Here is a 23,683-nt window from a genome sequence, read left to right as displayed (position 1 = left end):
ATCACAGCTGCTGTGGCATGTTGCCAGGTATCCCATATCCAGTAACGGTTACATACAGGGTCACTTGCTGTATGCAAGCCTTGTTTCCACAAATACAGACAGTCAGGGAGTCGCCTCTATGGCCTTCACTGAACACCTCTTCTATACGAATTGATACTCTAAGCAGAATGAAAGCCATTCTTTTACAACAAACTGTGCCACTGACCTCGGCCAAAGAAACCTATGTTCTACAAGTCACAAGGACTTCTGCCGAGATACAAGCCCTTTTGAATACAAACTACCCTATACATTTCTCAGAAATGTTAGAACGTATCTTAAACATGTCTGATACGAGCAGTATTGTACATGTATTTAAGACCGTGTGTTCAGGACTATTAGCACCTTTTCAAGCAGTCCTCGGAATAATTCCCAACTTCGTGCACTCTGTGTTTGGCGGACTGCCACTACTTTTTGGACTCGTTGCAGGGATCCTATATTTGCTTCTTCTGCTCCAATATGGCAAGCCAAATCACCAGCGTCACTCCCAGCATCATAGAGAGAGCTCTATTGGAAATGGAGTGTCGTGAGCACATCGTCCAAATTTTAGGTTCACCTTCTCTATGAGAATTAAATACCACAGGGTTTCTGTCATTCAGACCAATCTGGCAAGATTGCATCTTACCTGTTCTACGCTGCCTGCTTTGCGGTGAAGAATGCATGCTAGACATCTGTCTAACACTCCCATCAGTCATGCCTACGGATATCGATACTCTGCTGGACCCGGTAATGGCCCACGCTCTGTGTTGTCCCCAGCAGCTACCAATCCTGATGACGGCATTCATTGAGATCTCACAGACGCAAATTGCAACTGCTGAGGTACGAGAGTAAACAACAGGCACGCAGGTAACATCCAATATGAACATTGCTGATGCGACCAATGCTGAAGGTGATGCTTCTCATCTATGTGCGGTTAATATTCTAAACGAGGTAATCCAAACTTCACCTACAAAGGTAGACGACTTTTTGTCTACAGGGTTAGAAGATTTCATGTTTTCTCCATCCTCATACACTGACTTTTGATTCAGCACACAGTGTACCGGGAAGGCTCTGAATTTGGCCTTCGTTTTTCAAAACAAAGACTAAAACTGGGGACTTTTTTTCTCTGATTAATTTTTTCGCTCTACAAATTAGAATTTTTGTTTTTATGGTACAGTAATCTGCTTCTAGTAGAACTATTCATAGAGAACAGATTTCTTTGAAACACTTTCAGAGACATTATGTCGCCTTGTCAATACCAATTGATTTATGTAGCTTGACATGAAATGGTTTCGGCCTTTTTTCTTTCGTATTTACGAGCCATTTCATAATGTATATATATATATATATATATATATATATATATATATATATATATATATATATATATATATATATATATATATATGTATGTTCATTCATTTAGCATTCAATGTAAATATATGCTTAGAATGAAACATTGCTTTAATATGTACAGCACCAATGCATTTGTATGCATGACAACAGTTTTTATGCATTCCTACAATGTATTTTTAGACATGTTCATAGCCATCCATGTGTAGCTATATTTTAGATATATTTAGCATGTTTAGAATTTAGTAATGTTGTTCATACAAAAGTGGAGTGGGTGTTGTGTGTCGATTTAGATACCGTATATAGGTTTCCCGATTTATGTCCTTATATAGGCACAATTCGCATTGCCCATATTTAGGTATAGAAATCCTACCCTTATTTAGGCATTATCCATGCTAACCAAATACAGGCATCACCTACATCCATTCATCTACGTCACAACGAGTTCTTAGAAAACCAGACTCTTAAGCCTTTAGGACTTCCCCTTGCTTGGATATTGATTTCTCCAAGAACTCATTTATTATGCATGAACATCTATTCCTTAGGGGTTCATTCATGATGTTCTACTGCCCGACTTTTACGTCAATACTGGCATTCCTAAACACCTTCAAGGTATAAATATACCTTCCCTTGCCATGGCAAACCATGGTTCGGCTGCCTACTTGCACGACGCTGCTCGCCATGGCAAGTTCGGAAGGAAGTCAAGTCCCCGCCTGACGCACTGACCAAACGCTGTCATCCTACTTGCAGAGAATCCAGCTCCAGTGTTTCTGACTCCCCTTGCGGGGTGTTAGAGATTGAGACTCGGAAAGAGATTTCAACCTCATTCATTCTAAGGTATGGAGCGGACTAGAACCTAGAGGGGCTTTTGGCAAATTTTGGCAACAATAGCTAAACTAGACTATAGACAAACAGCACCTACTTCTTACCTCGTACTACACTTAGGTTAGGTACACTGGGGTAGAACTAGCTAGCAGCATAAGATGAGTATTAACATTTTAGCCTGTGTTATTTATGTATGAATTTTTATGAATATCTGTCATAGCTATAAACCATGCTATTGCAGTAATATTTTATCATACTGCTAACGCTGTACATATTATAATTCGCATTCTGTCTTACGATTGTAGCAGTTCATATCTCTTGCACGAGAAATAGGACTGTTCAATAAACCCTTTTTATTGAAACGCCCGTCTATCTATTTCTGTGTAACTCTGTAGAAACGAAGCATGCACGATTGACTAAGTGAAACTGTTATCTGTTGTTTCCACGATTCTGAGATTGTTCCGATTCTAAGGGAAACAAAGTTGTCATGTTCATGCGGTTGTCAGAAACTAATTCCTTCTTGTTTATTCGAGAAGTTTCTAGTGACCTCTGAGTTAGCTAGCACACACAAGTAATTAAGTTTAATGTACTCAATAGAGACATACTGACCTTAGTTCTATGTCAAAACTATAGTGTATATTATTCCAATGCGCAGAGTCTATCAGGAATATAGGAACTACACTACACTATTAGGTCTCGAGACAGACACAGATCCAAACGTAACACTCTGGGGATATTACAATCAATCCGATCTTAATACTGTCACATGCCAAGATGAGGTCCACACAATGACTATTAGGGCCCCTCCTAGGTGTAGGGTTTTGAATCTAAGAGTTTAGCTTTCCTTTTGTCTCAGATGCTACAATGCTATTGGCAGGAAGCCAGAGGCGGTAACATCAGTTAGAGCTGCTCTAGTTTCATCCAGGTTTTTGTTTTGGGAATTAATATGCATGCACTCCCTGATAGTGAAATACTGCCAATTTCATTTTCCACTATTGTAAGGCTATCTGTCCCATAGGATGGAATGGGGAGTTTGCTTATAACATCTTATAGGCATAACTGCCCATGGGAACAAGATGGGAAAATGAAGTTTGATATACCTGAACTCAGAATGTTAAGATGCATCTTTTAGTGAGGGTCATTTGTACATTCTGGGTTTGAAAATACCACTTTTAGAAAGTAGGTATTTTCTTGCCTACCAATTCAGTGAGTCTCAGCTAGGTTGTGTATTGACTGTCTGGCTTAGAAGTGATAGGGGCTGGGGATGTGCATTCTGTTCAAACAGCCACTTGGGGGTGTTATGTGTGTCCTGCCTTTCCAGGGTGCGTCAGGGCTAGGCTGAATAGACCTGGGCTGCATTCAGAGTAGGGGTAGGAGATTTATTTCACACCTGAATGGGCTTGGTCTGCCTTAGACAATGCTGTCTCTACCTCCTGCCAGGAATCTGCACCAGAGAGGACAGAACTGGTTTTGGCTTGGCAAAGAGCTTCTCTGCCACAGAGAACAAAGAATTTTGTATTGTAAAAAGAGGGGCCCAGACCCCATACTTTTAGATCACTTCTGGGAATCAAGAGGAACCTTTGCCAAGGAGAAGAGCTGGAGAAACTGAGGAGGAATACTTCCCCTGTGCTGTTTGCTGTTTGGGGTTGGACTGCAGTGGGTATGTTCTGCCAAGGGAAGGAGAAGGACTTTGCTGTGTGCTGTGTCCTCTGCTTGAGGAAGATCTCCAAGAGCTTGCCTCCTGTTCAGAAGTCTCAGGGACACAAAGACTTCACCCCCAGCCCCCCTCCCCTGTTTTGGTACTGGAAACTACAAGAACTGTATAAATCGATGAATTGCCTGTTTCTGACACATCACAGCGGTGCGAGAAGAATTGTCCAATGCATCGCCGCCACCGAAGAATCAACGCAGTGCCTTCTCACGTCTGAAGTGTCTGCCATGCAATGAATCCTGTGCACCTATCTCTGCCGTCCGAGATCACCGCACCAATTTTGACACAAGCCCTGTTGTGGAAGAACCGGCGCATCGAGGGCACGTGGCTGAAGTTATCACAGCGCATCCCAGGTCTTCATGCATTGCATCATACCAGATCATCACACATTACATCGAAGCATCAAGTTTGTCGCATCGTTGGGGACGCAGTAAGAAACTGACTCATCACCTCCCCAAGCAGTAAGAAACCGACGCATCACCTCCTCTCCAGTAAGGAACTGACACATCACCTCCTCTGCTCATGCCAAGCTACCAAGGGGGTGAGCAGGGGTTATTTTAGCAGTCTATCCCCCTTACCATGTCTAGGAAGATGGGTCCCTATTTGGACAAAGGTGCAAACCATTGCCAACTAGAGACCCCCATTTCTAACAGGTATGATGCTAAATCAGGAGGAGTCTGGGCATTAGTATCTGCATTTTGTCAGTGCATGCATAATTTGGGCAACTTTGTAGCTCTTAAGTGTAATCATTGAGTCTATCATATGTGCTTGATCTCGCTGTCAGGATCTCAGAGAAAGGCGTGTGGATATGTGAAACTGTGTTGGTAGATCACATTGCTCACAGGATCCATTTTGTGCAGGTAGGCATTTGTGTGGATATGAAAGCATTGTCACTGTGCCTATTGGCACACCATGACGTTCAACACTTAAATGAGGCTTAAGACATAATGCCAGGGCAATGGATGTACATGATGGTTGGGCATATCCAACCAAAACAGGTTATAGTGACTGTAGCGCTATTTCCTTAAGATGGTAAGAAGTGGCTTTTATAGGATCACATCCACCATGGTTTAGTTGGTACTATGTGCCACAGACAGACAACACGTTGGTTCATGTGAGTGGATATATTTACAGATGGGTACATTGTTGATTGTTGATTTTATTCCTTAAGAGTTACATGTGGCATATGCATTTATTTTATAGATCCTTCCAGAAGTTGGATGGTAGATATTTGGGCCCTAATGTACAGATTATTCATTTTGTGATTTCGTAATACCGATTAGTACTGAATCTGTATTAAGAGATCGCAAAATGGTATGTACAGTTTGGCTTTTTCCTTTTATAGCGATTCATTATGGTTAGCTATCTAAGAGCTGTGAATTGCAAATAAGGATTCCTTATCATTCTCTAATTGTGAATGGTGCTCTGTCTCGCACTAATTACATCACAGATCTATATTCCAGACTGGAGGAGTATATCAGGCCACAAAGTTGATTGATTGATTGATTGAGTTATTGATTGACTGATTGATTGATTGATTGATTGTTGGAGTTTGAAGACAGAATCCATTGTCATCCACCCTCATCCTGCATCATGTCTAACCATAATTCACAGGAAAAAAGCAGTAGGAAGTGAAAAAGGAAAGTTAGTGACCAGGAATTGGAAATATTAACAGAAGAATGCATTCAAGAAATGATAAATTATTTGAGAAATCATCTACTACTATTAGAGAATCAACCAAAAGACAAATATGGTTATGCATCTAGCAGGGGATAAATGCAGTTGGTATGACAAACAGCAGTGTGGAAGATTACGAAAACAGTGGTACGACCTACGGACACGCATTTAGGAAAGATTTGTGACAAGAACACAAGATGCACCATGTACTGGAGGTGGACCGTGTACAGAACCTCCAGCAACAACACTTGAATAGCTAACTGAAAAAACTCTGCAGTCCAAGGCTGTGATAGGTGTCAATAACATTGACAGATCAGAACACATTACAAGTGCAGAAGGTAAGTTTTAATGCCTATGTGGTGTTTGTGTAATTTTGTCAAAGGTCCATATTTACTAGAAACACTTTAAATACAAATAGATCATGCAGGTTTTCTCCATGGTAGGTTTTATTGTGATACTTGCAATGCATTGTGTTCCATGTAGTTTCCATTTTTATAACTCAAGTTGCATATTAAGGCCTCCTTTTCAAACTATATATTTCAAACACTTAGAGTCAATTTAGACAGTGCTGAAACTTGACGTATCCAAGATCTGATCTAGTTATGAGTCAACATTAGTAATAGACTATAGCTCTTTCACATCATTCAGTAATGGTGCATTTGAACAGACATGTTACTCATTGTTAATGTGGACTTTAAGTATATGTCCTTACTCATTTCAATGACGTCTTCCCTGTTAATCATTTCAGATCATACTATTCCTAATGCACCCCTGGAAAGCACTAACAGAGGAAGGAAACAGCTCTGCTCCTGAGACAAGCCGCTCACATGTAGCAAGGTGTGAAAGTGGAGTTTTATTACAAGATCAGCTAGCCGAAACACAATAACTAAATGTTCAATTTGCTATTTTTGCCACTAGTTTACCTAATATTTTGACACCAGCCACAGCATCTATTTCAACAGCTGTCACAACAGTTGGAAGTACTAGATTCCAAAGAAGTCTGAGTAGCACAAGAACCACCCAAGTGGTAGTTGGCACATCTTCTCCAGCTGATTTCCAAAGAGTGGAAAACAAGATGCTTCAGGTTCAGGAGAAACAACATAAGGCCCTATGTCAAATAAATTGCAAACTTGGTGTATTAAAAAACACTATGTATGACGGATTTACTACAATGTCAGAAAGCATTAATAACATGTTGTTAGACCTGGTACCATTGGCGTGCGTCTCCCTTCAATTTGTTCTGATTGCCTCCTCTGTTTTTGACATGTTTTGCTGGTTTAGATGCTTTGGGCACTGTGCCGTTGCTATTCAGTACCACAGTGCCAGTGCTCCCTATGTTAAATTGATGTATTAATTAGTGACTCCATGATTGGGTTATTTGATTTACTTGTCAGACCCTACTACAGTGCACCATGTGTGCCCAGGGCTTGTAAATCAAATGCTGCTGGTGGGCTGGGGACAGTCCTCCTGTGAAGCACAAGGCTTACAGAGTGACTGACACGGTCAGGGCTTACATCAAGGAGGAAGACTCCAAGATGTTTGCCTTCGGGGTGATTGAGTCCTCCAACAGTCCTTGGGCCAGCCCAGTGGTCTTGGTCCCAAAGGCTGCCTCGCCTGGTGCCACACCTGAACTCAGGTTCTGTGTGGACTACCGAGGACTCAATTCAGTCACCAGGACTGACGCGCACTCCATCCCCTGAGCTGATGAGCTCATTGATCGGTTGGGGGCTGCACGGTACCTCAGCACATTTGATTTGATGTCTGGGTACTGGCAGATCGCCTTAACTGATGGGGCAAAAGAGAGGTCAGCATTTTCTACACTAGATGGGCACTACCAGTTCCGGGTTATGCCCTTTGGGATGATGAATGCCCCTGCCATCTTTCAGAGGTTGGTCAACCAGGTGTTAGCTGGACTGGAAGATTTCAGTGCCGCCTACCTAGATGACATTGCAGTGTTCTGCGCCAGTTGGGAAGAACATCTGCGCCACCTCTGGGAAGTGTTGATGGCACTGCGCAAGGCAGGCCTCACTATCAAGGCGAGTAAGTGCCAGATAGGGCAGGGTTCCGTGGTGTACTTGGGCACCAGGTAGGGAGCGGCCATGTGGCGCCCCTGCAACCCAAGATTGATACCATCCTGGCATGGGAACCTCCAAAGACTCAGACACAGGTGAGAGCCTTTTTAGGACTCACTGGGTACTACAGGAGGTTTGTCAAGGGGTATGGCAACATTGTTGCACCCTTGACTGAGCTGACTTCCAGGAAGCAGGCCCAGAAAGTGAACTGGACTGACACCTGTCAGAAGGCTTTTGACGCACAGAAGACTGCCATGTGCACAGAACCCGTGCTTCAGGCGCCCAACTTCTCAAAGGAATTCATTGTTCAAACAGACGCTTCAGAGCATGGTGTGGGGGCTGTTCTATCACAGATTAATGAAGAGGGCCTAGACCAACCTGTAGCCTTCATCAGTAGGAGGTTACTTCCATGGGAACAGAGGTGGAGTGCAATTGAGCGTGAGGCATGTGCTGTGGTCTGGGCACTGAAGAAGTTGAGACCATACCTGTTTGGGACTCACTTCTGGATTCAGACAGACCACAGGCCTCTCAGATGGTTGATGCAGATGAGGGGTGAGAACCCAAAGTTGTTGAGGTGGTCCATTTCCCTACAGGGGATGGACTTTACGGTGGAACACCGACCTTGTACAGAACACGCCAATGCTGATGGTCTGTCCAGATTTTTCTGCCTTAGTGATGAGAACTCCCAAGGGGAAGGGTAGTTCTCCCCACATTTCAGCTGGAGGGGACACGTGTTAGATCTGGCACTATTGACAGAAACATTCTCATACGTAATAAGAACACCACGTGGTATTCGGCACATGTTCAATCGGACCAATCATGGCCCACGTTTGTATTAACAAATAAGCAGACGCGATAGGAAAAGATATGGGGAGACGAGACAGCAGCACTTCCGCACAGGACGCCAGGAAAACAGAGGCCATAAGGTTAGAGTGGAGCGGGAGCCTTTGCAGGGTTATAACATTGAACTGGGCAGTTTTTATGCCGTTTGAGTAATTTGTGAAGTACCGACAAGATTGAATTGCGCTAATGCCCGCGTATATCTTTTAAAATAGGTGGCGCGTATAGAGGGAGAATCTTAACGGACCCCCGCCGCCCAGCTGAAAACACAAACCAAGTAAATTGATCCCGTAAATCAGCCAAGTAAGCGATTTTTTGATAACGAGAGGCATTTGCAGTAGTGTATGATTCGTTGATTAACGAGATCCTCTAGAGGTAACATCTTGCTACTTGCTTCACAGTAAATAATATTTAGAAATCCTACATAAGACGAATGAGGACATACAAAGCTTAAAAACTAGACTTAATAAGAAGAGACGAAGTAAAGTTTAAAGCAAACGGAGTATAGTTACACAGGTGAGGATGAAACCAATTATGGACACAGCTATGATGGATATTGAGAAGTATATAAAGGGAAACCAGCAGAAATATAGAATGTGAACCTGTCGGCTAATAGTTGCATTGGCACACATGTATTAAAATAGGATATGTAAATATAATAGAATAAACACAATTATAGAAAGAGAAAATATATTAAAGTGAAAGTCACTTACTTGAGTGCTAGTAGAACGTCAGACTAGTTCACTAAAAATATTTATCTTCCAATAGGTCCGAGTACAATAGACGAGGATCTAAGCCTATAATCTGTCTTGAAAAAGATGGCCTTATAAGAAATACCATCGAAACGCGTCGACGCAATTGGAAACACAATCCGAGGGACAACCGTGGCCTTTTTTTGTAGATATAATTGTGACTGATATATCACAAACTGCGGATATACATTTATGACCCAATAGGATGTGTAACATATGACAAAGTGCATTGTCTTCTGTTGTTTTCTGTTATGCGGGCTCATAACAGGTTGTTATGTGTACATGGATTGATAATTCTCTAGTAGTGTGAACAATGTATTTTAATATGTTCTGTGAAATGTACAATTGATTTTAATAGGAATATATGTATGTATGTTTTTTCTACAATAAATGTGACAAACATTTGGTCATTGTTTTGTTTAGTTTAATATAATTTTTTGATATTTGGCATTAGCATTGTACCATTGTGTCCTAACAGAGGGATTGTTACTATATAAAGCATATTTTCTAATTGCAAGTGTTTTGTACATAAGAATTTCGGACGCATCTGTTAATCCTTGTTCCATGGATCAGTGTATTGTAAATAGAGCGTATCCATGGTGGCGCAAGGACATTGAGCACTGGCGCAAGTAAACTGACGCATCTATGCAGATGCGTCAGTTCTTTGTTAATGAGGCCCTCTGCTCTTAAGAATCCTTAAAAAATAGAACATTCCTTATTTTGTCTGTTCTTTGTGCAAAATAAAGAAATCAATCCGTAAGCCATTTCTGTACATCTCAAATCGCTGTTCTAGCAGTCGCAAAGCCATTTGCACCCATTTACTGACTCCTTATGCTTTTATACATCAGGGCCCTGGTCCTTTAATAATTCCATTGCAATATGTGCAATTTAAACATAGGTTATGGGCCAAAAATCAATGCTGTATCTCGCATTAGGTAGATCTTTAGACTGCTTTCGCACATAGAAAGAGCTTTTTCTGGTAGTCTGATTGTAATCTTGGCTCTTGCCTTCTATATATTTTGAATGTTTCTGTCTCACTTGCACGGGGATCAGACTAAAGAACATTTGATATAAAGCACCCAAACTCATTTCTTTTCCCCCTCTTTTTAAAGAAGCACGCAGAGACTTGATAACTGACAATTTTCAGTAGACCTAAAAGTCTGCCATCAACATTGCTTTATGTTTAGAGTCTTGAAATAAAGGCCCTTATCTAAGGATCCATAACTGTCTTTGACAGTGGTAGAGCCTTTAGAATAGTGTCAAAGTGTGCAAGGAAACGCATCAAGGGAACCTAGGAATTGTTATAGTCTGGCTGATTCTCTCTCGCAAAGCTACAGCTCTTGGTGCAGCGATTCTTTCTTTCATGTTTGAACATAGATGTCACCTTGTTCTTTGTCAGGGGAACTCAGCTCAGAGGGCCTCTCCTTTCATTAAGGTGTAGTATATAAAGTGATATGCCTGGTCTATAAACAGATTCACATAGGATGTTGGTTGCAACACAGGGGACCAGAGTTCTAGCTGTGGTCAGTGTTTGGTGTCTCTGAAAACCTTGTGATCCAGCACATAGCAGAGGAAGAGAGTGGGAGTGACTAGCTTGCACACAGCACTTATCTGTCAAAATGCTCTCAGATTAGGTGATACTAACCAGGCTCTGCATCTTCTATTTGTAGATAGGATGTGTTCTCCAAACATGTTTGTAGGCCCTTCGATCATTCATTATTCAAGTATCAAACTACCATGACCCGGACTTCCATCATCCTGCCCGTACTGAGGAAGAAGGGCAATGGTTATCAACACAAAAATTAGATTTTTTTTTAACAGACTTCACCTCTCTGATGCAACAAATTTAGAGATCATTCACCCAGGCCAAAGTCAGAGAACCTGAAAAATAAATGAAGTATGCAGTGCTATTCAAAGCATAGCTGAAGGAGATACAAAAAACTGCAGACTTCCTACCACCACACGGAGAAATAAGAATCTATGAACAGGAAATATATGTCTGTGGAATCCATTACTTCCTGGTGAGTGGTCTGGTCTGTGCTTTCATCTAGAGTTTAAAGAGGGCCATGTACACCTATACTTTTCAGAGTAAAGCAGTGCATTTGACTTGGTGAACCACGCGAAGCTCTGGAAAACTTTGGTAGAGTTAGGCGCACCAAGTGGTATTATTACCTTCCTTTCACAATCCTACTATATGCCGATGATGCGTTATTGATTTCCACTACCGCAAATGGGCTTCAACTTTTGATGGATGCCTTTGCGACTTATATGGAAGGAAAATATATGAACATTAATTTAAAGAAAACTTTTGCCATGGTGTGTGGAAAGGGGAAGGTAAAAAAGAGGCATCACCATATTGAAGGAGAGGGCCCGGTTGAAAACCAAAGTTTCTCATATCTTGGTATACAATTTACCAGCAATGGAAGATGGGGGGCACAAGTTCAAACAGGAAAATTGACATTTTCAAGATCTATAGAAGCTCTTTTTAGATTCTCGGCCAAAGTAGGCAATAAACCTATAAGAGAATGACTTCATTTTATATAAATAAACACAAATGTCGCCCAAGTGTTAACTATGGGGCCCGCTGTGGGAATGGGTAGAAAGTGCCCCTCTACAGACCCAAAAGAACCTTTTTCTAGATAGACTTTTGGCGGTCCCAAAGTCTAGTTCATCCTACATTGTGCATAAGGAATTAGCTGTAGCTTTTTTAGAGGTTGCTGTTCAAATAAGCCTTGTTTTGTTCTTCCATAGCTTATGGGGTAAAGTGGGAACAAAATTTACCAAAGCTATCATAACAGATTGTTTGGCATTGGAGTTTGGGAAAAGGATCCCATGGCTGCCCCATATTGAAAGCCTACTGAAAATGGTATACGAGAATAATAGAGTTGAGGATCCTAGCATCATTCTGTGTTATAGTAAGAAGTAAATTACAATTATTTTAATTCGAAGGAAAGAAGTAGAAAGGAATAACTGGGAGAGCAGTAAGAACGCAGTCCATATCTACCTCTCAGGATCAATACATGAAGGAATATCAAATTACTTACTAATCGTACGAAATGTGCAACATAGAATCTATCTGACCAGACTACGTCTAGGCATTTGGCACATTTTGGTTGTCTTCCCAAAAATGAATGACTGGTGGCAGATGCTGCCTAGATGTCCCTGTGGTGGCATATCAAATCAATTCACTATGCATCTTATCTTGTTTTGTAAATTGTATAACGAGTTAAGAAAAACAGTTTTATTACCGCTATTTAAAGTTGGAAGATATATCCATTACCATGAAGCTCAGATAGTCTGGATATGCTGCATGATTTCTACATGTATTGTATCCGCCATCTCCAGAAGGAAATCTCTCTCACATTTGGAATCGCTAAGAATACGAGGGTGGACAATGAGCTTTTTACTGTATTATAAATAAGATGCCATAGATTTGATAAATGAGATTGTTTTTTCTTCTTTTTTTAAAGATTTTAAGGACATTTTATTAATACAGAGGGTGTCCTTTTTAGTAAAGCTTTTTTTATTTTTATTTGTGCTTTTACACATGGAAGTATTATCTCAAGAGAATGGCTTGCGATTTGCAATGTACTGTAATTTGAAATATCCTAGTTAGTGTCAAATGAATACTATATATGGGTTTTACATTAAGAATTCTATTGTCTTAACCCATTGGCGCTAGGCAGTATACAATGCGCCAGCGCTATGAGACAGCAGAAATCCACCATGTCTTTGTAAGGGTGGCGCATTCTTGCTGTCTTCTGGAATCCTTAGTAAATCTGTCCACGTATTTCTACCAAAAAAACATAAAATTCATTTTCCGAGCTGATCGCTGCTCAGGTTCCAGTACCGAAGAAATGTATTTCTCTTTTTAGATACAATTAAGCCCTTCTGGCTCCTGATAGGCTTACGATCTACGAGGAAAGCTTAGTTAGATAAGGGTGCTCTTCCACATAGTTAGAGAGAAGCTAGTTCTCATTTTAAAACAAAGGCTGCTAGAAAGATATCTTCTGTTGAAAAAAAACACAAGACATTTGGGCGCACGGTGCAATCTAAGTTCCGGAAGCCAATGCACAAATACGCTTAATAGGAATGCACGTTTGGAAATAATACGCTTCTGGCCTTTAATCGACCTGTATCGAGGGGTGGTGGGCGTGTGTCTTTCCGACTTTGCTAGTTTCATTCGTGCTGACCAATCGCAGTGCGCTGTTTAGTGGTTTGTGACACCAACGCTTCACGTCGGATAAATCCATTTCACAGCTCTTCCGACGCCGCACCCTGTTCATTGCTTCGCTCTTGGCCACCATGCAACGTCTCCGCCACCCACAGCATCCTCTCGGTGCCCGCCAAAGGCCTCTATGCCGTCTTTGCATCTATATCCCAGGCGCGCGGCACCAGCACGACCTCCAGGGACAACCCTGCCCCACCCGCGCTTTCAAACAGGCAACATCCGGTAATGGGTGTTTTGTGGTTTAAAGATATTGCAACCGTTTCTCCCTGGAAAGGCGGGAATTCCTGAAATAAACAAAAAGGCCACTAATTGACTCTGCTACAAGCCGATGCAGCAGTACTACAGCCCGAGTTGCTCATAATGTGTGAGAAGCTAGATGGTTCTTCACCTGGACCTGGGTGTTCTTGGTGGAGAGTACTTTGAGACAGAGCCTCACTGTCTCCTGTTGTCGAGTTCACTTGTGAATTCTCAGTGAACTCCAATATTAGACATCTACATTATATGCAGTGGCATGATACAAACTGATACCGCTGCAAAACCTTTGAAGAGCACATATAAGATGTCACTTTGGCTGCTTGCCTTAAAGTTATATGAAGGCCTGAGCTAGAAATGAACCCCATGATTGACGGTCAATAATGGAGTGCAGTGGCCAGTGTTGCACGAAAGTACACCATACATGCACAGATACTGAATAATCCAGAGCAGGCCTAAATATGCTGCCACTTGGTGTGAACTCCATAATACCAGACACGCTACTGTTGAGGTCAGCCTTCATCCTGTGCCTGCATTTCGCCTGCTGGGTGTCAAGCTTTAAATTCCTAAGTCTTAGGTCCAATGCTTAATTTGAGCTGGTGGTTGCCGGTATGGGTATCTGCACTCATTTTGGAGACCAGCACTTATTTTCACTCTTCTGCCATTTACAGAGTGCAAGAGAGGGAAAATCATGCAAAGCTGAAAGGAGAAAGAGAAAGACAGGAAAAAACCCATCACAAAAGGCGAAAGCAAGCAGGAACCCACAAGAGTGAGATAAAGGGACAAAGAGTTTCTGGTAGTGGATTAAAAGGGCCTAGGACGGATTCAAGTCTGCGCAGCCTTGGTATCCCGCGTGCCAGTGCTGGCCGTAAGCTTTTGAGTTGAGCTTTGGGCACCAGCACTCATTCTTTTAGAAATGAAGCACTACTCAGGCCCGAGTTGTGCAGGAGGCCATTGTGCCGGCAACATAGGATTTCCTCACATTGAAAGCAATCAGATTTCAAAGACTGGGAAAATGGTTTTTGTTTTGGAACAATGCTACCCACATCACATAACAAACCAACAGACATTGGTGAAGAATACCCTACATAGGTAGGGAGCCAGCAGACTTTTAATATGTAACCGGCCTTTCCTAACTTGACACTGGTCCATCATTGCATGATGTACGTGTGCCATGCCAGCTCATCTCAGAGAATGCCGAAGGCCTTGAAAAGACAAGTTTAAGTGTCTACCTTGATGCTAAAGTTAATAATTAAAAGGTAATTTCGAAGAATCTAAAACACAGATCAGCGAGTAGTATCTCCACGTTGATCAAAGACCAACAGTAGCATACTATGATTACAAAAACATCCTGCACATAAAGGTAAATTTATCTCAAAATCTTTTCGTCAGCGTCTCCCTATTGTGTGCCCACCCATATTAAAGAAATGTGCCAAGGCACGTAAAAAAATGTTGACACTGGCCTCCTCTTGTTGAAACTGTACATTTTCGGACCCTGCCAACCTGTGAAGCTTTCAAGATACCATGGTTTGATGCACTGCTTAATTTAAGCTGGTAGTTTCCGGTGCTCAGCACCAGCACTTATTTGTCAACTCCAGCACTTATGACAGCTGCCACATGGTGGCGCTGTTGTGTAATATAGAGATGAGCACAACAACAGTTGTTTATTAATCAAATCAACATTAAAACAACTAATACCTGCCTCCCAAGCCATTCCTTCAACTTTGGGAGGCCTTGAACAGTCAGAATTGACACACTTACAGCAAAGTGATGGCTAGCAGTTGTGTATGCATTGTCGTTGGCAGCTCTGGCGGTGGCAGTGGGTGGCGCAAGCTGTGAGGGCCCTGGCACTTAATATTTTACAAATTAAGCACTGGTTTGAAGGCTGATTCCACTCTCATGGCTTTTTTTTTAACAGTCTTCCTTTATTTTTAATCTAGAAAGACAATTTCCTGTTAGCCTTTCAGCCTGGCCTTCTTCAAACGGTGTGGTCATTTAGCATATGGTGCACGCCCTGAAGCCCACCGGGTCTTATGCCCACCCTGCAGCGGCAGAGGACCGCACTTCATATTTACAACTCCTGCAAGCCTGGCAGGGATCTCTGTACCTGCACTACATCTGCCAATTCAGCGTATGATGAAAAGGGGAAATTCTATATTTCTTGACCCACTTAGCACTCTATTTTGATTTACAGAGACAGACCCTAAAGGGGTAGGGGGTATTTCTGAACACCAAAATGACAAAGGCTATCTTGTACAGGAAGTTTTATCTCTGCGCTTTATTAAGGGCCTTTGCTGAATTTCCTGTACAAGTCCTCCATACCTCACTCATTAGCTAAAAGACACACATTACTAAATAGTTCTACATGACTGCCTCTGTGACCTGGTGGTTCTGTAGTGAATGGCCTACTGGGTCAAAGGTTTCTGACAGCAGAACCTGTGGAGACTCCTCTGTTGGAAACCCATGTGGTCCCTTGCCTCTGCTTTGATGAACTATAAATGCCCTCCATCAGAAATCTTGCGGTGCATGCAGAGGATGATGAAGCAGACGGATCGGACTGCGTTGATTTGTTTTTGTATAGTGAGCTTGCTGTCCAGAATGATGCTGAGGTTGCAGGTGTGGTCGGTCGGTCTGTGTTGGTGCGGGTCCTAGTTCGGGGGGCCACCATGCGTCATTCCATGGGGAGGTGTTTCCAAAGATCAGCACTTCCGTCTTGTCTATGTTGAGTTGTAGGCAGTTATTCCTCATCCATTCATCAATGTCCGTCATGCATCTGTGGAAGTTTATTCAGCGTAGCGGAGGGGTCTTCTGATAAGGCAATGATGAGCTGGGTTTCGTCGGCACAGGATATGGTGTTGAGATCATGTGATCTTACAACAATGTCTAGGGGCGTCATGTAGCTGCTAAACAGGGTTGAGCTGAGGGATGAGACTTGAAGGATGCTGCAAATGTTCTTAGGTTCTGAGGTGAAGGGCAGGAGGGTGATTCTCTGTGTTCTGCCTTTGTGGAGTTAGGCGATCCAATTGTGGGCGTCCCCTTGGATTCTGATATTGTGGAGCCTTCTGTTCAGGGTATGATGTTATACTGTGTCGAACACTGCTGAGACATCGAGGAGGATCAGGGTTGCCGTTTTATCTTGGTCGAGGATGGATCTCATGTCACATGTGGGTGCAATCAGTGTGGGTTCGGTGCTGTGGTTGGTGTGGAATCCATATTTGGAAGTGTCCTGCAGACCGTGAAAATCCAGGTGCTCTGTAAGTTGGCGGCTGATGTTCTTCTCGAGGACTTTGGCTGGGAAGAGGAGCAGAGAGATGGGGTGGTATTTATTGAAGCGTGAGCCTACAACCTCACTTTCAGCTTGACTGGAGAGATAAGGGATTCTTTGGGTTATGTAAAAGCCTAAGGACAGGTGTGAAAGCAGCAGGGATGAAGACAGTTTGATCACATCCCTCCAGAAAGCACACATGAGCACCAGGGTATTTTGAGACACTCCCTCTATAACAAAAGGAGCAGCAATCTCCCTTCACAAGGTAGTTAGGGATGTTACAGAAAGAATCTGACATCAGTCAGTAGCTGGTCGGTGACATTTTGCACGAGCTGAAGCTTTCTAAAAGTTTTTCTGGCAGTCCTGAGTAGATAGGATTTTCATAGTGCATCTGTGGCTGGAATAAGGCTGTAACTACGGGGATGTGGTGCTTTGGTGCAATATAGAGGATGATTTTGCACTGAAGTTGGCTACCTTGGATCTCTGCACTTCCGGGAAAAGTCCCACATATAAGTGAGTTCTCAGATTCCAGCAAACTTTAGCTGGAGGAGTTGGGGGGGGGGGGGCACCCTCATGGGCCAGAGAGTTGAGTTCCACTTGCAATGTAATTTTTTTGTGATCAGCATTCCCATTTCTAAAGGATTCAATTTGATAAGATTAGAGGCAATCCACTGGTGAATGCAGATTATGGCATCAATTAAACCCTCCTGCAGGCAACCAGATGTGGAAGGGGTGGTCTGAGCAGTTGTTAGTTGGGGAGTGTATATGTAAAACTGTGCTCCCTTAGCATATATAAAGGAGGCTAACAGTATTCTGTAAACATTAAACAATAGAGGGGAAAATATAAACCGTGCGGCACTTCGTGTTCAAACCGATTTAGCACTGACTTGAAAGCAGAAAACGGTCGGGCCCAAGCTATAAAAAAAAAGTGGTGCCATTTTTGGGGAAGATTATTGAGGCCAGCATCCTTCAGTATGGACAGCAACAATGATTGGTCAGTAGTATCAAAAGCTGCGGAAATGTTCAAACTGACCACTGCCCCTTTTAAAGGTTGTATGACGAAGCCCTGTATGCATTTACCCCGCATGCCTTTACAGCACCATCACTACCCTGACTGCGATGTTACCAAGCATTACCCTACCACGCAAGTTGTTACAACAACTTGCTTTAGAGGGCGCTGGACTTTGGAATAGTATAAATTACTATTGCAACTTCAGTCTCTGCAACAGTAGGGAAGGTGTTGGACTTTAAAATCCAATACCAGTCCAACAAGCAAGTCATTGTAATGATTTACATGGTAAAGTAAAACATGGTAATGTCGCAGTCAGGGTAGTGATGACTGTAAAGGCAGGTTGCTGTTGTGACTGTGGGTTAAAGGATGTTTCCCCCATTTAAACCATGGCCCACTGACCTCAGGAGATCATTCAAGTAAGTACCAAGCCTGTGCTATGACCCGATCTGAAGCCTGCTTGAAGGTGTTACAAAATATTATTGGTCTCGATAAAGGTGTGTAAGTATGAGAATGCCACTTTTCCCAAAAGCTTCCCAAGATACTGTAACAGGAATAGTGCACAGAAGTTGTTAGGGTCCCCAACTTAAAGGGAAGCTTTTTTAACACAGGCTTGACCATTGCTGCCGTCCACTCTAACTGGACGACTCTCTGATTTAGGGGGTGGTTAAACAGACTGACTATACTTGAAATGATCAGCGGACTTAGTACTTGCATTATGGAAGCTGGGAGTATATCAGCCAGAGAGCCTGAGGGTCCTGTGGGGTAGGAATCTTAAATACTTGCGTGGTTGAAGTCTCTGCATAGGGGATGAGTTTGCTCTAAGACCAGGGAAAATGTAACAGTGGTAGTAAGGGAGGCTTCTTTCTCAATCTGGGTTCCGATGTTATTGATCTTGGTGGCAAGGAATGTGACAGTTTGTTGAACAGAGCTTGCCAAGGCTCAAATTGCTTCTCATGTGTCAGAGAGGACACCAATTTTACAATAACCTGGAAGATCTCTTTAAATCTGTTGGCTGCTAGCATAGTGTGAGTAGAATAGTAGTTTAGTTAGTTATTTGAATAAGGTTATTGCAATGATATAATGTTGTTTAGCCTCCTCTGTATAATTTGACCAACATTCAATTTTTGCTGTCCTGGCTTTGAGTTAAGAGGTGTGTAGTTCAGGTGTAAAACAAGGCTTGTTCTTTTGAGAAAGATTTTTTAGGTATCCACGCGAGTCAATGGGTAATGTCTTTTCAAAGTAAATTGTTAGATTTTGATTAAAAGCGGCTAAAGTTCAATTCAGGTCATTTGAATTAACCGTAATGGAATGGGAGGCAAAGATGGTTGTAATTAATTCACTTGCTCCATGGGTAGAGAAGCATCTCTAACATCTGTCTGTTGTTATTGACCTTCTTTTTATTGGTTTTCATGGTTTTTGGATGTTTCCAGAGTAAAAAGGACTCGGTGATGATCTATTATAACAATAGCCAAGGATATATGGTGCAGTGTTAGGTCAGAGGAGGTAAACTTGCCTGCCTCTAGATGTCATGAATGATGAGTGGGTTGACTGTTCATTAGTATTAATTGTAAATCTTGAGCTCTTTTAAAATGCGATGGTTGCCCTAACCGGGCTTCTAGATGATTATATCTTCTGTATTGGAAGTGGAGAGTCTGAGACTGAAAATTGTGTGGGGTGGGGGGAGAGGGGATAAAATAAAAGCAAATTTATTTTTGCATTTGAGGGCAAGAGCTTCTTTTTGAAATGTTCTTTGAAAATGTTTTGATTTAAACTATATTATCTTCTTATAAATAATGGCTACTTAGCTTGTTCTACTCTCAAGGTCTAATAGTTTTCTGGTGAAGTTCATGCAGTGTGTGATCAAAATATCTCTGTACCCAAGCCTCCGCTCAAGTCCCATGCAATAGAGATCATGATTATGAGATTCATAGAGATGAGCAATCTGAAGAGGATGTTTTGCTACTGATCTTACATTATATAACAAAGCCTTCAGATTGTCCATGGGGATGACCTAGAAAATGGCATGGAAAAGGCAAAGGGGTAGCATCAGAAAGAATATCATATGGGAAAACAACATGAGTAATTAATTGGCGTTATAGATAGGATGGTGAAATACGTCGTTATCAGGTTTTTTGATCGCTGGTAAAAACTGGTCATTTGGGCAGCATCTAGGGGGGTGGGAGGAAGAGAACATTCAGATTCTCTGCAGCTCAGAGAAAGAAAGTAAAAATAGTTTACACTGATTAAGCTTTCACAAAAGTAAATTTAAGAATTAATGGTAAAAATGAGAACCAATTAAACACCACTTTTTAGACCTCAAGCAGGGGGGTGGACTCATCATCCACCTAATTTGTCCGATCCGGTACTAATTTGATTTCACAACAGCCAGGTGTCTAAATAAACTGTGGCACCACAGCCACGAATAAAGAGCTGCTGACTCTACACATTGAGGGCTAGAACATGTCACAATAAGCGCTGAAGCATACACCCAATATGGCCAACGCAAAGAATGGGAAGGTTCTGCCTGGCTCATGGATATGAGCACTCAACCGGATAGCAGAAAAGGTAGAAAGAGTTTGCCTTGGTTGAGCTTTTCATAAAAATAAATTGTAAGAACTAATGGTAAAAATGGGAACTAGCCACAAATCACTTTTAAGACACAAGCGGGGGAGGGAGAGGGGGTACTGGTCACCCGCTTAATTCATTAAATCCTTTAGCATTTTGATATTACAACAGCCAGGGGTCTAAAGAGACTGTGTCACCACCAGTGCTGAATTGGAGCCGGTGGTTTCCTGTGCTCGGCACTTAATTATCAACACCATCACTTATGACAGCTGCCACATGGTGGCGCTGTTTGTGTTTTTTAGCGATCAGCAGAACAACAGGTACTTATTAATTCAATATACAATAAAAACAACTAATACCTGCCGCCCAAGCCATTATTATAGTTTTGGGGGTCTCAAATAGTCTGAATTGTCACATTTACACAAAGGTACTGTCATTGGCAGCGCTGGCATGGGCAATGGGTGGTGCAAGCTGCAGTGGCAATCTGACGAGGGCCCTGGCACTTACTTTTTTTTGCAAACTAAGCACTGAGCGCCACTGCCATGACTTAAGACTTACTGCTGACTTTACACAGTGGAAGCGAGAGCATGACATGAGTGAGGACATGAGCACCCAATAAGGCAAACTTAGAGAGAATGGGAAAACTGCGCAGTTCATGGAAACACGCACCCAACCCTCTGAGAGGAGAGATGAAACGTTTGCATTTTGCCCATTCTTGCATTCTTTTTCATGGCCCATCCATGCTTGTTCATGGCCCTCCTAGACCTAGAATCCGGGTACCAGGCTTGTGGGAGCCCTACCTTCACCTGGTGCTACATACAGGGTAACAGACACTCCTGACTAGATTCAGACTGGGCGCCATTAGATGGCAAATCTGCTTTTCCTCGGCAAGTTTGAAATGGCTGGAATCTGCCGTTTTCCCTGTGATTATTTCTTTTCCCAGACTCAGCTACACTTTTTGGTTTTTTTTGCAAATTCTACCAGCCATTTATGCATAGTCATTACGTAGGACAATGTAATTGAGCAGACGCAGATCAGCATTAGCTTTTTTCCCCCCAAATGCTCAATTTGCCGACAAGAGTGTTTTTTTCTTGACATTTGCTGTCTTGTGTAGAAATACTTTAATCCTTTGAGCACTGGTGATTGACATTGTTACTATATTTGTCCATGATCAAATGCAGCGGCAGCTCCTCTGCTACGTCGGAGAAACATCACCTCTCTCCAGCGCTGCAAAAATTGAAAAATAAAATCATGATAAACCAGGTCTATTTTTATTTGATTTTTCTCTCCCGGGAGAGTCTTGGGTGGGGGCAATCGGGGTGGTGGAAGGGGCAGTCACGGAGGGAGAGTGGTGAGCACTGTGATTCAGTGCGCATGAAGGTTTCTCGGGCCGGCCAATGCGTCATGCGCACTGAAGCTCTCTCCAACCCCAGCTGCATTGGTGGGTTGGAGAGAGCAGCCACAGGCTCCTAGTCTCCCTGGGAGTGCAAATCGAGGGCGCTCAGGCCAATCCTGACACTGTTCTCGTGAATTAGACCTGCTGCAGGGGATTCTAGGAGTCTGTGCTGGCGAGGAGGAGAAGAAGAAGGAGAAAAGTGGCGATGCAGCGCTGCGGCAGGACAGTCAGGTAAATTATTTATGATTTTTTTATTTGTATTTCGTTGTAGTAGTCCCAAACCCTTCCACCCTGCCCCGCCACTCAGCGCAGACATCAACCTCTACTGATCAAATGATGACGTTGTTTGCGCCGTATCAAAGATAGGGCTATTGCCTTTTGTATGTTATAACTTGTATTACAATATTTTTAATGATTTTTAATTATTGTTAACATTTTTATGGCTATAATATTTTTGTATATTTCTTGTAAATAAATATGTATGATTTTTTGTGTGGCAAAATTGCGCTTGTTATGTGCTGTTGATTCGCCATGTGCTTTTATGATTATTTATTAATGATCATATAAAGAAATGAAATTAACCCTTTCTTGGTGCAGGGTATATAGGATTATAGCAAGTCTTCACTGCAAGATACCTGTTGAGTCCTCTAAACAGGAATATAATCTGCAATACTTACGAAGATCCTTCCCACTTCATTGACTCAAAGCCTTCACCTTGTAGTGTCCTCCGACGGGCAACTAGTCCTGACGGCCGTCCAGTCACATGACTGGCGCCCCATCCAGTCCTCCATGGCCAGACGAACGCTGCAAGCCAAGGCCATCCTGGAGTCGCTCACGCGGGTCAAGGATGAACTCTCGGTTGACACCAGCGGGTGTCTTCTTCGGGGCCCGCGACTGGTGATCCCATCCAGTCTGACCCAGCAAGCAGTAGACCTGGCACACCGGGGCCATCAAGGCATGGTGAAAACAAAGAGTCGGCTGAGAGCCAAGGTATGGTTCCCGGGGATGGACCCTATGGTGGAGCGAACGGTCCGAACATGCTCCTGGTGCCAGGCGTCAGGTCAGCCGGAGCATCCCCACCCCGTCATCACCGAGGAAAACCCGCAACGACCGTGGGAGAAGGTGAGCGCAGATTTTGGGCACCTCCCAGATGGACGCTATGCCCTGGTGATCATCGACGACTACACAAAGTACCCGGAGGTCGAGGTGGTGGGAAGCCAGACCGCCGCGGAGGTCATCACAAAGTTCGAGAAGACTATCGCCACGCACGGAATATTTGAAGTGGTCAAGACGGACAACGGCCCACCCTTCCAAGGGCAAGAATTTGCGGACTATCTGAAGGAGTGGGGAATCCACCACCGGAAAGTGACCCCGCGCTGGCCTCAAGCCAATGGGGAAGCGGAGAGGTTCATGCGGACCCTCAACAAAGTGGTACGCATTGCGCACGCCGAAGGGTCGCCGCTCGAGAGGGCCATCTACTGCTTCCTGAGAGAATACCGGCTGACGCCTCATCTCACGACAGAGACCGGCGAGCATGGGCCGAATAGTGCGAGACACCATCCCGCATCACCCAAGCTGGATTCCACCTCAGATCGACGCGGGGAAGGTTCTAGCCAACAGGACCTACACCAATGAACAGGCCAGTGCCGACCGGGGAGCCCGGATGTCAACCATTCAAGTTGGAGACAGAGTCTATCTCAAGGACAGGTATCCTGGG

This window comes from Triturus cristatus, chromosome 3_1 (genome assembly GCF_964204655.1).
Source record: "Triturus cristatus chromosome 3_1, aTriCri1.1, whole genome shotgun sequence".
NCBI classification, from domain to species: Eukaryota; Metazoa; Chordata; class Amphibia; order Caudata; family Salamandridae; genus Triturus; species Triturus cristatus.
Note: the sequence above shows the minus strand (reverse complement) of the source record.